This window comes from Leptonychotes weddellii, chromosome 14 (assembly GCF_054177405.1).
Source record: "Leptonychotes weddellii isolate Sample4059 chromosome 14, ASM5417740v2, whole genome shotgun sequence".
In the NCBI taxonomy this organism is placed as follows: Eukaryota; Metazoa; Chordata; class Mammalia; order Carnivora; family Phocidae; genus Leptonychotes; species Leptonychotes weddellii.
Window position 1 is genome coordinate 40,530,724 of NC_138382.1, and position 15,044 is coordinate 40,545,767.

At 37.2% G+C, this 15,044-nt stretch overlaps 1 pseudogene; it reads left to right on the forward strand.

Moving 5' to 3' along the window:
* The first annotated feature begins 1,995 nt into the window (after window positions 1-1,995).
* LOC102728169 (heterogeneous nuclear ribonucleoprotein A3 pseudogene) lies at window positions 1,996-3,103 on the forward strand (annotated as a pseudogene).
* Window positions 3,104-15,044: the final 11,941 nt, after the last annotated feature.

The following is a 15,044-nucleotide window of genomic DNA, read 5'->3' on the forward strand; positions in this document are numbered from 1 at the left end:
CCTTGTGCTCATTCATTTCAAGGCTTGCTCAGTTGCAAAATGTAACCAGAGATTTAATAACTATTGTTCCCCTGGGAGGATGCTTTAGGAATAAATTTAGATTAAAACTATATATATATTCGCATCCTCCTCATAACTGGCAGATTTCTGTCTTACCTTTCTGTACTGTACAAGCACTTACACATTTTCAGCATAGCTCTTTCAACCATCCTCTAAAATAGCTCTTCTCCAAACCAACTTTTGTTTTTTCTTACCAACTGTTTCAAGTTACCTGAGAGTCAGGAATTTGATAAATGTATATGTAGAAAACCCAGTAATGGGTGAGCAAGACATGGAGGATTCAGAATCTGGTTTCACAGGATGAAAATGAAGAATAATATTTATTTTATTTTATTTTTTTATTTTTTAAAGATTTTATTTATTTGAGAGGGAGAGAATGAGAGAGAAAGAGCATGGCGGGGTGGGGGGGAGGGTCAGAGGGAGAAGCAGACTCCCTGCTGAGCGGGGATTTCCCCATGCGGGACTTGATCCTGGACTCCAGGATCATGACCTGAGCCGAAGGCAGTTGCTTAACCAACTGAGCCACCCAGGTACCCTGAAAATGAAGAATAATATTTAATTTGAAAATACATGGATGTTCCCTTAGTTCATTATGAAGAGATGGAACAAAAAGATGTATTTTGAGTTTATGTGAGCTTTTTGAAGACACCGTCTGCATCAGTAAAATGATATAAGAAGAGCTTAATTTAATTCTGGGCCCTGGATTGTCATCACCTTCTTCTTTTCTTCTGCTCCTTGTTCTTCCCGCTCTCCCCCTCCTCTTCCTTCTCTTCCTCCTCCTCCTCATCTTTCCCCTCCTTCCCATCCCCTCATCCCTTTCTTCCTCCTTCACCTACACATGTTCTAAAGGCTCCCTTGCTTAATCTTCCTTTCTCCCCTCCTGCACATCTAATCCTGTCTGATTTCTTCTCTGAGGACCTGAACACAGGCATATTCTAATTTCCAGCCCAGATGGCAAAAGCCTGAGAGCCCATATGTAAGAGAGGTGCTGGGAGTGTCATCAATATTCATTTTATCCCTCGCTCTCCATTTCATCTTATCTCCATCCTTAACATCACTGTCAGGACTGCCTTTTTGTCTCTAAAAGTGGACTACTTTGGTTCAGCTCTTCAGAAAGTACACACTCACAGACACACATACACAGAGACAGGTTTCAACCTATTTATTCTACTGAAACTATTGCCACCAATCCACCCACTTTCTCTCTCTGAAAATTCTATTTGTTTAATTTCTCTTTTAGTCATCCAGTCTTTTATTCCAGCAAACATTTACTGATCGCCCACTATGAACTAATATTTGAGCTCAGAGCTGAGGATACACCTGAGCAAAACCAGAACCAGTCTGTCTTCTCCATGGAATTTATAATCTAAATGGATAAATAGATGGTTATTGAATAAACGTAAAATCACGATGGTTGATGTGTTTTGCAAGTTGTAGATACAGAGATCTATGGCCTTTTGAGACTATATAACACAAAATTTGACTAAGGAGGTCAGGGAAGTATTGAGTGAGTGAGCTGATGTGTAAAGGAAGATTAGAGTTAAGAGTATTTCAAAAAGGAAAAGGCAGATGCCAAAGGTCGGTAGCAGTGATCTACTGATTGCAACTCCAGGGAGGACCTAAGAAGTGAGGAGGAGGGATAGGGTTACTCTACTTATCAAATTAGTTGGAGCATTTATGTGATGACTGCTGTTGAGAATACGGGTGTTGAAGGAATCCAGACCATCCTCACATCACTCTTATGGAAAGGTTTCTTGGGAAAGACTCTTGGGATCTACAATTGTCCCATTCATTTCAGTGTTATTTGTCCTTAGACCACCACATCCAGAATTCCGCTAGTTTTGAACATAGGTTCTTTTCTGTAAAGTCAACTTAGCAAGTTCTATCTTAGATGTTGTGGAGTTATTTAAAATTTTATATATAGATGGTCTCAAAATGGAGGTAAAACCATGGCTGCGGGGCCCCCAGCCTGATTCTGGCTGTCACTTCAGCCGGTGCCACAGCAGAGGGGAGGACCGTGATCCAAAGGAACCAGAGTAGCAAGGAAATGTTGTGTTGGTGGTTTGAACTTTGAAACTACAGATGATAGTTTAAGAAAACAGTTTGAAAAATGGGGCACACCTACCGGTTGTGTGGTGATGAGAGACCTCCAAACAAAATGTTCCAGGGGTTTTGATTTCGTGACTTACTCTTGTGTGGAAGAGGTAGATTTAGCAATGTGTGCTCGACCACACAACACAAGGTTGAGATGGGCGTTCGCTTAGTGGAACCAAAGAAAGCTGTTTCTAGAAAGGATTATGTAAAGCTTGGTGCCCATCTAACAGTGAAGAAAATTTTTGTTGGTGGTATTAAAGAAGATACAGAAGAATACAATTTGAGAGACAATTTTGAAAAGTATGGCAAGTTTAAAACTGTGGAAGTTATGGAAGACAGAGTAGGAAAAAGAGAGGATTTGCTTTTGCAACTTTTGATGATCGTGATAGTTGATACAGTTTTTGTTCCGAACTACCAGCTATTGATGGGCATAATTGTGAAGTGTGACATAGACCCCTTCTAAACAAGAAATGCTGTCTGCTGGATCACAGAGAGGTCATGGAGGTGAATCAGGCAACTTTAGGGGTCATGTTGGTAACTTTGGTAGAAGAGAAGGCTATAGTGGTGGACGTGGTGGCAGCAGAGGTGGTTAGCAGGGAGGGGAGGGTGGATATAAGGGATTTGGAGGCGATGGTGGCGATGATGGTCGTAGTCCTGGTCGTAGCAGTAGAGGAGGCGATGGTGGGGGTGGACCAGAGTATGGGCACCCAGGAGGCGGATATGGTGGTGGTGGTGGAGGATATGATGGTTATAGTGAAAGAGGAAATTTAGGAGGTGACATGGTAGTGGCGGGAACTATAAGGATTTGGGGAATTACAGTGGACAACAGCAGTCAAATTATGGACCCATGAAAGGGGGCAGTTTGGGTAGAAGAGGCTCAGAGAGTCCCTGTGGTGGTAGTTATGGATCTGGTGGTAGAAGTGGTGGATATGGTAACAGAAATTTCTAAAAAAAACCCAAAAAACAAAAAAACAAAACCTCAGAAGAAAAGGCTTACAGTCCTTCTGCAGAAAGCTGCAGATTACTTTGAGACAGTCGTACCAAATGCATTAGAGGGATTGTAGAAATCTGCCACAGAAGGAACGATGATCCATAGTGAGAAAAGTTACTACAGCTTAAACAGGAACCCCTTTTTGGTCAGGACTGTCACAGCCATAGTTTGCAAAACGTGCAGCTATTGATTAAAGCAGTGTAGCATCAATTAGATGTACACTCCTGAGGTCTTTTATCTACTGTAGCTTTTTCTTTTTCTTTTCATTACATCAGGTATATTGCCCCGTAAAGTGTGGTAGTGGTACCAGGAATAAAAAAGGAATTTTTAACTTTTCAAAAAAAAATAACATAAAATTTTCTAGGTAGGATGTTTGGCATAATAAAAAGTCTTTGGGACTTAAATGCTTGTCGTCTTAAATAATTGAAACATTCTATGTAGAAGGGTCTGTTGGTTATAGAGCTCAGAAACAGAACTACTGAAGCGAGTCCAGTTACTTCCAGCATAAACAGGAGCAAAACAATCAGGAATATCTTACCGTTGACTTGAAGACTCTTAAAATGGAATTGACTGGCTCAGAATAAATTTCCCATAAATGGAAATATCAGGGTAAACAATCATTTCATGGGGTATATTTTATGCATTTTGTGTGTGGTCCTGAAGGAGGAAATATTAATACAGTAGATAAAAGTTGAACCAGATAAACTCAAAGATTACCCACTTCTTTGATTCTGTGAATCTAACCTACTTTGGTGCCCTAGTTCAATTCTTGACTGCAACTTAAAAATCATCACCTTTCTTTGGTAGCAGTTTAGGCAATTCCTTTGCCTGAGGCTTAAGATCTGAATGAACTGGAGGTTGTTCTTTTTTTTTTTTTTTTTTTAATGCAAAATAGGTTTTTGATTTGTAAACGAACTCAGAGGCACAGCAATGGACATTGAAATTATTATTTTTTAAATGAAATGAAAATAGAGCTGACAGCTAAAGAACTTTCACAGCAGTTATTATTATGTGTTATTATTAGCAGCAGCATGTGGTGACATTTTAGGCTCCAAAATCCACAGAAATATATCCCAGATGCTAGGGGGAAGAAAACAGAAATGCTACTGTCTGGCTTCACATGAGAGAAATATTTAAAAATGAAGTAGGAAGTCTGATAGTTTTGTACTAGGTAGTGGAGACGGATTTATCTCTATCCCTAGGGGCCGAAAGGTTAACACTGGGACTTTTCTACAAATGTAGATACCTACCACCAGTAGCTCCACGCAGAACATGCTGAGGAATGTATTTGGCTCTTTAAGCTGTATGAAATCAGTCACATTATTAGTGACTTAATGGAAGAATGTTTTATATTCTATGGATTTAGTTGGCATGGACCCCCTAAAACACAGCTTCGAGTACAAGTAAAAACTCGATGTGGTGTGGCTTCATCCCCAACCAGAAGAGGCTCCTCTGTACATAGAAATAAACTTCTAGACTTTCTTGATGAAGTTTTCTGGTTTTGGTACTCAAATTTCTCTTAGCAGAAATTGGACATTAACATTCTATATGTGGAATCAAGGTGGTGTAGTGTAGTCTTCAGAAATGTGGATTTAGAATCAAATTCTGCTGCCTCTGAGTCTATAAAATTCTGCTCCTCCCTAGATGTGTGCTCCTGGGAAGTTTCTTCATCTCTTTAAACTTTGCTTTCCTCATCTGAAAAATGTAATAATAGTCACCCTTACCTCATGGAGGTGTTGTAAGGATTTAATTAGGTGATGTCAAATCAAGCACTTGGATATATGTCTGGCAATGTCACATAGCTGGCAAATCAAAAAACCAAGACTTGCACAACACTGGACACTAAATCATGGGAAAAGCTCATGCTCTGGGTCAGATCCAGCCACCCAAATTTGAATTCTAGCTTCATCTGTAATTTTGTTACTAAGGCATGTTCTTAGCATAGTAGCTGACCCAGAGCACATCAGTGTATCATTTATTTATTTTTATTTAAGAAACTGTTAAACCAGTTAGTGCTATGCAAGATGGATTATGAAATCCTTTAAAGAAATTGAATAAAAGGTAATTAGTTATGTCGATGAAAATTTTGTTTGGCTGTTACAGAAATTCCCCAAACAGTGACTTAAACAATTAGTATCTTTACTTCTTTGTCACAAAATGAAGGTTTGAATGTAGGGTGTGAAGGGGTAGTACAGTGGCTCCATGTTGCAAGCAGGACTTAGGATCCTTCTGTCATCCCATCAACCATCCTTAGCATGTAGTTGTGCCCCCTGGTCATCACCGATGGCTGCTCTAGCTTCATGTTCAGATGCCATGCAAGAAGGAGGGAAGAGCAAAGGAAGAAAGGCATATGCTGTGTCTCACATCCATGTAAATCCTACAAGACAACTTACTTTTACCTCTCATTGGTCAAAGCCATGTCCGTCACCTCCTGTTTATCTGCAGTCTGGGAAACAGACAATGTCACCACTATCAAATTAGATTCTTTCGTTGATATGGATGATACAGAAGAGGCAAGTGGACATTGGGAAGGTATCTAGTATTCTTAGACAAGGTAAATAAAAATAGATTTGCTGCTGAAATGCCTCCTTCCACACACATTATCACATTTAATCCTCAAAACAAATCTAAACAAAACAAACCTTCTAGTAGCCATAACTTAAAGGCTTATTTTTAGATGTGGCCATGAAATTTAGTATTTGCCGACGCTGGGAATAGAATCCATGTGTGTCTGCCTTCAAGGCCTGTGATCTTTGCACTCTACTACATTGTCTCCCTTGCAATACTGTCTCTGATCTGGTGGCAGATCACTAAATTCCTGGGCTTGATCCTCATCATTTTTGTCTTCTTGGAGATGGTAGATAAATGGTTAATTGTGGTTCTGTTACTGAACTTAAAAAAAGCTAGGCGTACGTCAGAAAAGGTGATTATGTCATGGGACAGGGTTATCCAGCAAACAAAACAGTTAACTCAGATGTGGGACACCTAGGGTCTTAGACTTTGTTCTATCTCTGCTGACAATGCCAGTTAACGTCTCTGGTCCTGGACTGTCCTCATTCGTGAAACGGAAAAGGTGATCTGTCTCTCATATTTGACCCTGTTCTTGGAAGGGTAAGATTAGACAATAAATGTGCAAGTACTTTTTGCAAGTGTAAGTGCTTGCTATACAAATACAAGGAATTATTATTATCGATCCAGTAGCCCAAAGTGGCAATCTACTTGATACTCTATCAGAGGCTTAACTGAGCAGTTTCATTGCAACCATCAAAGCTGACAGCAGCTGAAGACTGATTCTCCAATTTGACAGAGTCCGGGATCCAGATGAATGCATCCTTTCTTTTTGGTGCATGCCTGTAAGGATGGATTATCAGCACCCTCCAGAAAAAAAATAAAAAATTAGTCTAGAAAACGAAATGAGATATTAACTTTGTTGCAGACTTTACTCACTGAAGGTTGTTTGTGTAAAGAGTGTTTGGGGCATAGTTTTTTTTTCTTTATGCTTCATCTAAATAAAAACAGTTCAATTTATTATGTCAACAATTATTTATTAAGTGGTTACTATGTCTCAGACATTGTATAGTTATGTCTGAGAACACAGCAGGAATAAGAAAAATATTGTTCCTACCTTCATGGATTTTCTAATCTGTCATGGAAGAATAATATTAAACAGTTAATTAAACATGTCATGTTTCATTAGGTAACTCAGTGTGTCAGAAATCATCACAAAATGGTGTAAGAACATGAAAGAAAGAAAAACAATGGAAACTCTATTGGATGGCATAATACATACATGCACACATACACACGGGACTTGACACAATCATGAGGAATGTGCCCTAAGAATTCTTAAATTTATAAATCCATAAAATAAACTTTAACACATGTAATTTTACCCCACAATTCAGGAAAATATGCATGAAAAATTTGACCGATTCAGAAACTTAATGATTTTATAAAAAACATATTGAATAAATTCATAAAACAATATAATACAATAAAATAATCTGTATTACATTATATCTTGTTAACATTAAGCAGAACAGTGATATCTGCAGATCTGAAGGTATGATAAGTATGAAGGCATATATCAAACTCAGGTACTATATGGACAACAGTAAATATAAAATCAGTCGATCAGAAACAGGAGCCTTCTGGCCATCTTGAGGTCAGTTCCCTTTGAGTTGAACACTTGCTTTGGCTGGTAATTTTTCTGCAAAGTATTTCAGTTCTGAAGGCAAAGCTTCTGAATCATTTTCATCAAGTGAAGATGCTCTCTTATTTGACAACAATAAACATCACTAAAAATTCTCAAATGAATTTTTTCCCCAGTCGTTATTATATAACCACATGTAATCTGTGTTCTAAATATTTATTCATTTATGTATTATGCATGTATTTTTCTTTCTCTCTTAGCATAGACCAAATACTTTCATGTTACTTACTCTATCTTGACATTTTAATATAAAGTTTAATTTCAGGATATCATGCTATAAAATATAAGGAAGCATGGATATGCTAATAAAGAGAAAGCCTTATAATGATTCCCAGACTATCCTCAAATATACTGAGGATGGCCTTGCCCCATGACCCCATCCATGTCAAGAGTGTGGGCTTCTGACTTACATTTGAGGTTTGGTTCTAAAAATGGCATTGATTCCTTCATGCTGACTCCAGATGTTGACCATGCTTATATGATATTATGAATGAAAAGTCTTATGTGAGTTATGTATAGTATGTTCTGAATAAAAACACATGTAATGTTCTGGATGAAAACTATATTGTATGAAATAATTTTTGGTGGGTTGCTCACCAAGCTGAACATTTTATGAAATGGTATGAGACAAGGTTCATAAAACTACATCCTGTGGCCAAATCTGGCCCACTGATAATTTTTGTAAATTAAGTTTTAAGGACACACAGTCATGTTCATTTATTTATGGCTTCTTTTATGCTATAACAGCAATTTAGTAATTGTGTCAAAGATGATCCGCCCCACAAAGTTGAAAATATTTGCTCTATGTCCCTTTATAGAAAAATTTCCTTACTCATGATATGAGGTATATACCTTGGGCCCAGTGAAACAAGTAAGTCATATTGCTGTCTTTGATCTCTAAAAATAAAGCATGGTACTGTGGAGTCATACCGTACATATTTGGATCCAGGCCTAACTGTTTACGATTTGTAGGATATTAAGTTATTTAACATCTCTGAGTTTCTGTTCTTACTACGGAAAATGGGCTGATGGTACCTATCTTACAGGGATGTTGTAAGTATTATATAAAACCATGCATGCACAGTGCTTGGCATATGCAATAACATAATTCTCCACGTTATTATGAAATGTAAAGGAAAGGAGTATCTTTAGGCTTTGGGTACATGAGATATGATAAGGATCTTGGAGTTAAGGTCAGAATTAGGTGATTGTTTAGGTGGGTCACCAAAATTTAGTAAGGGTGGAGAGAAACAGAGCTGCAGGATAACTGAAATAAATTATGTTCGAGCCTCAGAATCTCAGAAAAGGACTGATCTTGGCCTACAGATCTTTATTACCCAATCATTAACTTTGAAAAGCGGATAAATAAGAGCCAAGTCCAGATTATAGTATCTAGATATTGCTTCCATCACAACCCTCCCCCATTTACATGTTATGTTCCATGGTGGATTTGGCCACTTTTATATACAACAATTACTGTTTTTCTCAAATAAAAGAAAACTTCAGGTTTCCCTGAGATCTTCCTTCATTTAAATAATCTTGGAGAGGTTTCTTGATGGTAAACCGGGACTTCTAGAATAAGCAGTAATGGTTTCAATTCTTTCTTCCTTATCCAGCTATAGTATGAAAGTTATAGAGGGTATCTATATAATCCCACTGTCTGTGATACCAAAAATATGTCTTTTGAGAGTGATTAATTCCATGACTTGCCCTTTGGACGTCATCATTTGACATTGCAGTCAGTTACATAGCAATCCTTATGAGTCATGCTAAGCTTCCATTGGCTGATCCTGTAACAGGGAAACTTTTGTTTCATAATAATATTGCCAAAATATATTAACAACCGTTGGTTACTTAAGTGAATTAATTTATATCACCTCTGATAAATGTATATGAGAGGAGATTAAGATGAATATGGATTTTGAATTTTTTTGTTCATAGACATTTTGTCTTTTCACCATCTTTCATTTTTCTAGACTCAAGGACACCTAGAACATTCTCATAACCTCTTAATGATTCTGAGTACCAGATGCCTATTGTTAATCAACATGATCACTGTTGCCTTTGCCATTTATAACTAGGGAGTATGATGAATATGCAGGGCCATTTGCACTGAGCTTTGAATCTGCTTCAGTCTTTACATGATATAAAGAAGCATCTGCTTGCCTTAGTCACCCAAACAAATTCCAAAAATGAAAGGTGAAAATATCCAAAAGTTGCTGGATTTTGCTTTTCTAAAATTTACCAGTGTTACATTTCAAGGAGATTTAATAACAATTGCTTGTGAGGGAAATTATAAAAGAAAACCAAAGATAATGGTAAAAAAATTACAGCAAGAGATTCATCTGAAAATAACTTTTTTTTTATTCCTAAGAAAAGCAAATGATTTTTTTTTTATTTTTTTTTTAAAGATTTTATTTATTTATTTGACAGAGAGAGACACAGCGAGAGAGGGAACACAAGCAGGGGGAGTGGGAGAGGGAGAAGCAGGCTTCCCGCCGAGCAGGGAGCCCGATGCGGGGCTCGATCCCAGGACCTGGAATTATGACCTGAGCGAAGGCAGACGCTTAACGACTGAGCCACCCAGGCGCCCCAAGCAAATGATTTCTTATACCCAGTTTATATGTAGCTATTTTTCTCAAGGAAAATTTCTGTATCCTAAATCGTTTAGGCCATAATGTCTTTTAATTGGAATGATTAAAACAAAGAATACCCCCCCCAAAAAAAACAAAGAATACCCCAGACTTTTTTTCCACATGTAGATATTCTAACCCTCTCAATTATTCAAATAAATAGCCAACTCTCTTGTTTTGTGTGTGTGTGTCTCTCTCTCCCACCCCACATCTTCTCCTTCTCCCTTCCCCCTCCCTTTCTTCCTTTCTTTCTCCAAAGCAACTATATATTGTTTTTTTGTGTGCAATATGAAGACACACATTTAAAAGAAAGGGCTGATGTTCCGGAAACCTCAATCATTGCCTTTAAATACTGAAAGGACTATTGTAAGAGGGATTAAACTTGGGAAATACAGTCTTTACTGAATAAAACTAGGTTAAAACTATAAGGAGAGAAATTTTGACTTGATATGCAATTGATCCTTCTGTGTCAGAAATAATTAATATTGGAATGAATTGTCTTAGTGATGTATTGAGCTTTCAGTGATTGGAGATGTTAAAACATAAATGCACAATCACTTGGAAGACATTTTGTTGAAGTTAAGAATAGATCTGATGGTCTTTTGAGGTCCCTTTCAGCTTTGAAATTTTATGGTATCTACAATATATACTCACGTGCACACATGCACTTACAAATGGAGTGTGTATGTTCGGTAAGGTGACTATGGATACCCTTGATTTACTCGTGTTGGGCTATTTAATGTTTAGTTTGTTAGAACCCAGTGATGAAGGTTACATTGCACTACTCTCCACTGGAAAAAAATGTCACTGCAATTCTAAGTTTTTCTGGAAAGAAGTTAATTACAGGAAGAAGAAACAGAGAAGTGACTGTAGGAGCAAATATCTCCATCCTTTTTTTTTTTTTTTTTTGCTTGGAGAATTGAGTCTAGAATCTGAAGTATGGATAAGACTTGAATGGTTCTGGGTGCACTGTTGAGCTACCCCTGGAAGATTTATATAGAAATATAGTCTACAGTATAAATACATGTAAAAGGGATGTCTATCTGAAGATGGGAAGATGGATCCCATTATCTTCCCAGAGGAAATAATGTCTAAACTGGTATTTAAATGATTTAAAGATAGTATGTAACAAAGGGGATTTCAGGAAGAAAGGATAATCATGAATAAATGGAGACTATAGTTTTTTTTCCCCACATGGAAAGTTTAATAATGTATAAGACTGGAGAGATAAACTGGAGTCAGATAATAAGTAGTTAGAATATTTAAGTTATGTTAAAGAGTTTAGGAAGAAAGAAATGAAAAGCCTTTTTAATATTTCAAGCAGAGCAGTGAAATAATCAGACATTTTAAAAGCTTCTTAAGGCATTTTTTAGGGACTGGATTAGAACAGGATGAAACTGGACATAGGAAGACCACTTAGAAGGTTGTGTTAGTAATCTGTGCAGGCAATAGAAGACCTCTTTGTCACCAATTTTCCAATCATGTTCATTCCAAATTCTTGAACATCCTGCCTAACTTTAACCACCAGCTGTCAATGTAGATCTGAGCCTTTGGTCATCTCTCTTTTCAGGTAAAAATGAAAAACCAGGTACTCTGCTTAAAGTTCTGCCCTTTGGGAGAATTTTCTTTCTCCATCCTCCTCCTGGGCCACCAAAGACTGAGATTATTGTGCTGCAGCTGGGCAGAGTTCCCATACATCATACAGTTTTGCCCATAAAACTGAGCCCAAAATATTTCTTTCTTAGTCAGTTGGACGTAAGGTACTCCCCATGATGCCATAGATGGAATCTGAGAGGCAGTTTAGCAGGGGTAGATGCTTTGAAATCCGATTCACTGATTTCTGCAATTTACTTGTGCCTTCAGGTCTAATTTCATCTCTCACATACCAATTTACTGGATGTTGGAGTGTTCTTTTGCACTCATGGCTTGGAGTGAGGGGATGTTTAGACAGCACTCTTCCAGCCTCTATCCGTTACCCAGCTCCAAAGCCACATCCACATTTTTAGGTATTTGTCACAGCGGCATGTCCACTTCTTTGTGCAATTTATTGTCTTAGTCATCTAAGGCTGCTTTAACATTATGCCGTACACTATGTGGCTTAAACAATAGACATTTATTTCTCACAGTTCTGGAGGCTAGGAATCCAATATCAAGATTTGCAGATTTAGATCCTGGTGAAGAGCCTTCTTCCTGGTTTGCAGACTGCTACATTCTCTCTGTGTCCTCACAAGGCAGAGAGAGGAAGCTCTAGTGTTGTTACGCTTCTTCCAAGGACACTAATCCTATTATGGGAGCTCTACCTTCATGACCTCATCTGGACCTAATTACCTCCAAAAGACTCTACTTCCTAATACTATCACATTGGGGGTTAGGGCTTCAACATATGAATTTGGGAGGGGGGGCACACAAACATTAAGCCCATAACAATATGTAACTATTAACTATTGGGTTTTATCTAAAGGAAATGGGGACCTATTTTACCATTTCAAGAAGGCCAGTGAAATAATCAGATTTGCATTTTAAAAAGCCCTATTTTATGGAATGGGTTAAAATGGGCAAAACTGGGGATAGGAATCCCTATTAGTGATTGGGATAGTAATTCAAGTAATAAATGCAGTTGATGTAGATAGGATAATGGCTGTAAAAAGAAAAATTGTACCAATTATAGAGATGTTCAAGAGGTCAACCCAACAGCACTTTGCTATAGTTTCTGGCTTAAGAAATTGGGAGCTAGAATTATCTTCTATTGAAATTTGGGCTGCAGGATGAGATCTGTGTTTACTCCTAAAGGAAATTTCTATGTTTTTTTTAGCTCACATTGTAGGTTCTTTCATGGCATCTGCATGGAGATGGTGAGTATAGTGTTGGATATTTAGTTTTGAGAATCTAGAGAGAAAATAATTCATCACTAAATTTTCATAATATCTGTGCTTGAACCACAGAAATCAGTAGCAGGGTGTTAAAAATTTATTGTATAGTGTGTTGCTTATATAAGCTTTAGCTTAAATTTTATTAAAATAACACTAACAAAGGAGACTGTTTAATATTTCTTAGCTTCTCTTTAATTTTTTATCATTTATAAGTGAAAGAAAACTGAGGATAATAGATATAATACAGCCTACCAAAATCTAACAGAATTTAATGGAGACAGAACTTAAACTCACTTCTCTGTATTGCCTTGCCAAGGTCCTAGCAGAAGTACCTTGTTGTTCTAGGACCTCAGGTTCATCATATATCAAAAGGATGTAGGCTATCCCTTCCAATTCAAGAGCCTATAAATTGATGTCTAGAAAGCCATTGTTTCTGTACAGCCTAAACTTCCATAAAACCAAGACAGCAATATTTATAGGCCAATTTAGCTTCAACTATAAGCTTAGCCTACAGGACAAATTTGAAATCTTTTTTTTTTTTTGGTTGGGGGAGGTTTGAAAGAGAGAGATGATCAGTATTTCTGCATTGTCAGTTAAATATCAGACTATTATAATAAAGTAAATGCCACTATACAATTAGGATAATAGCTCCTCATTTTACTTTTCATAGGCAACAATATTCTGTACTTAAAAATGAGAGTCTGAAAAAAATGAGTCAGAACACTTTTTTGTTTGGTATAATTTATTAGATCTTCAGAATACTTTCATCCAGAACAATGAAATTTAGCTTACTAACTATAGAGAACAAATTGATGGTTACCAGAATGGAAATGGGTAGGTGGATGGGTTAAATTGGTGGTAGGGATTAAGGAGTGCACTTGTGATGAGCACCAGGTATTGTAAGGAAGTGTTGAATTACTATACTGTATGCCTGAAACTAATATTACACTGTATGTTAACTATGAGAATTAAAACTTGAAAAAAGTAAGAAAAATAAAAATAATAAAATTCAAACATTCTCTGGACAGTTTATATAAAGAGTCTGAACTTTTTTTTTTTTTAAAGATTTATTTATTTGTGAGAGAGAGAATGAGAGAGAGCACATGAGAGGGGGGAGGGTCAGAGGGAGAAGCAGACTCCCTGCCGAGCAGGGAGCCCGATGCGGGACTCGATCCAGGGACTCCGGGATCATGACCTGAGCCGAAGGCAATCGCTTAACCAACTGAGCCACCCAGGCGCCCCAAGAGTCTGAACTTTTAAAAAAGATATTAGATTTTACTTGAAAGGGTGAACATTTATTTATACATATTATATTTAGAAACACAAATGCCAAGTCTTATTAAGGATTATTATTTGGCAGTCTAATGATTGCCAACTCCCCTAGGAAATCAAGCCTTATATAATGTGAAGAAATAAATTGAGCTGAAAATCAAGATTCTAAAAACAAAATAACCATCAACATATATGTTTTGGTCTTTGGTGTCCACTCTCATTCCCAAAGGATGCTTTAGCAGTATCCAATATTCCTAAAATGTAATAATTTTATGCCCAATTTAGGATGAATCTGCTTACATGATCTTATTTTGAATGGCTTGCTGATTTTGACTGGTCTGTGCTTTGGCTCAGTAGTCAATGGGGGTAGAATGTATATTTAGCTCTATTAAATGAAGGAGCAAACTATCACAACACAGCTTGATGTTTGCACGAATGGGAATCTTCCCAGTCAAATCAGTGGAAGTGATTTTATAGAATATTTATCTTTTGGAGACAGGGACTTAAGAAATTTATTGCCTCTTTGTGTAGATATTTTCCCACCAGTCTCAAAGAGGCAGTGTTAAACATAATTCTGGAAATGGGTCTGAAATTACCACACTCTCTTTGAAAAATAGATTATTCCATTTGTTTATTATTTCCAAATGACCTCAACTTGAAAATGTAAGCTGAATCTAAATTAGTATGGGATTATCTATGGAAGATTAGTCAATAGGTTCAGCAGTGTTCTGGACTATTTGTGTTAGATGACACTTGGTAGCCAATAGGACCTCTTCACAAATCAAGCTAAGGTAATTCACTTGAGAGGACTAGAACATTTTGGAAAATTTATTAGAGAGTTTGATGCTTTTAAAAGCAGGTAGAAATGGAATGAAATGAACAAGGTGTTATCATGGCTTTAATTTTATCTC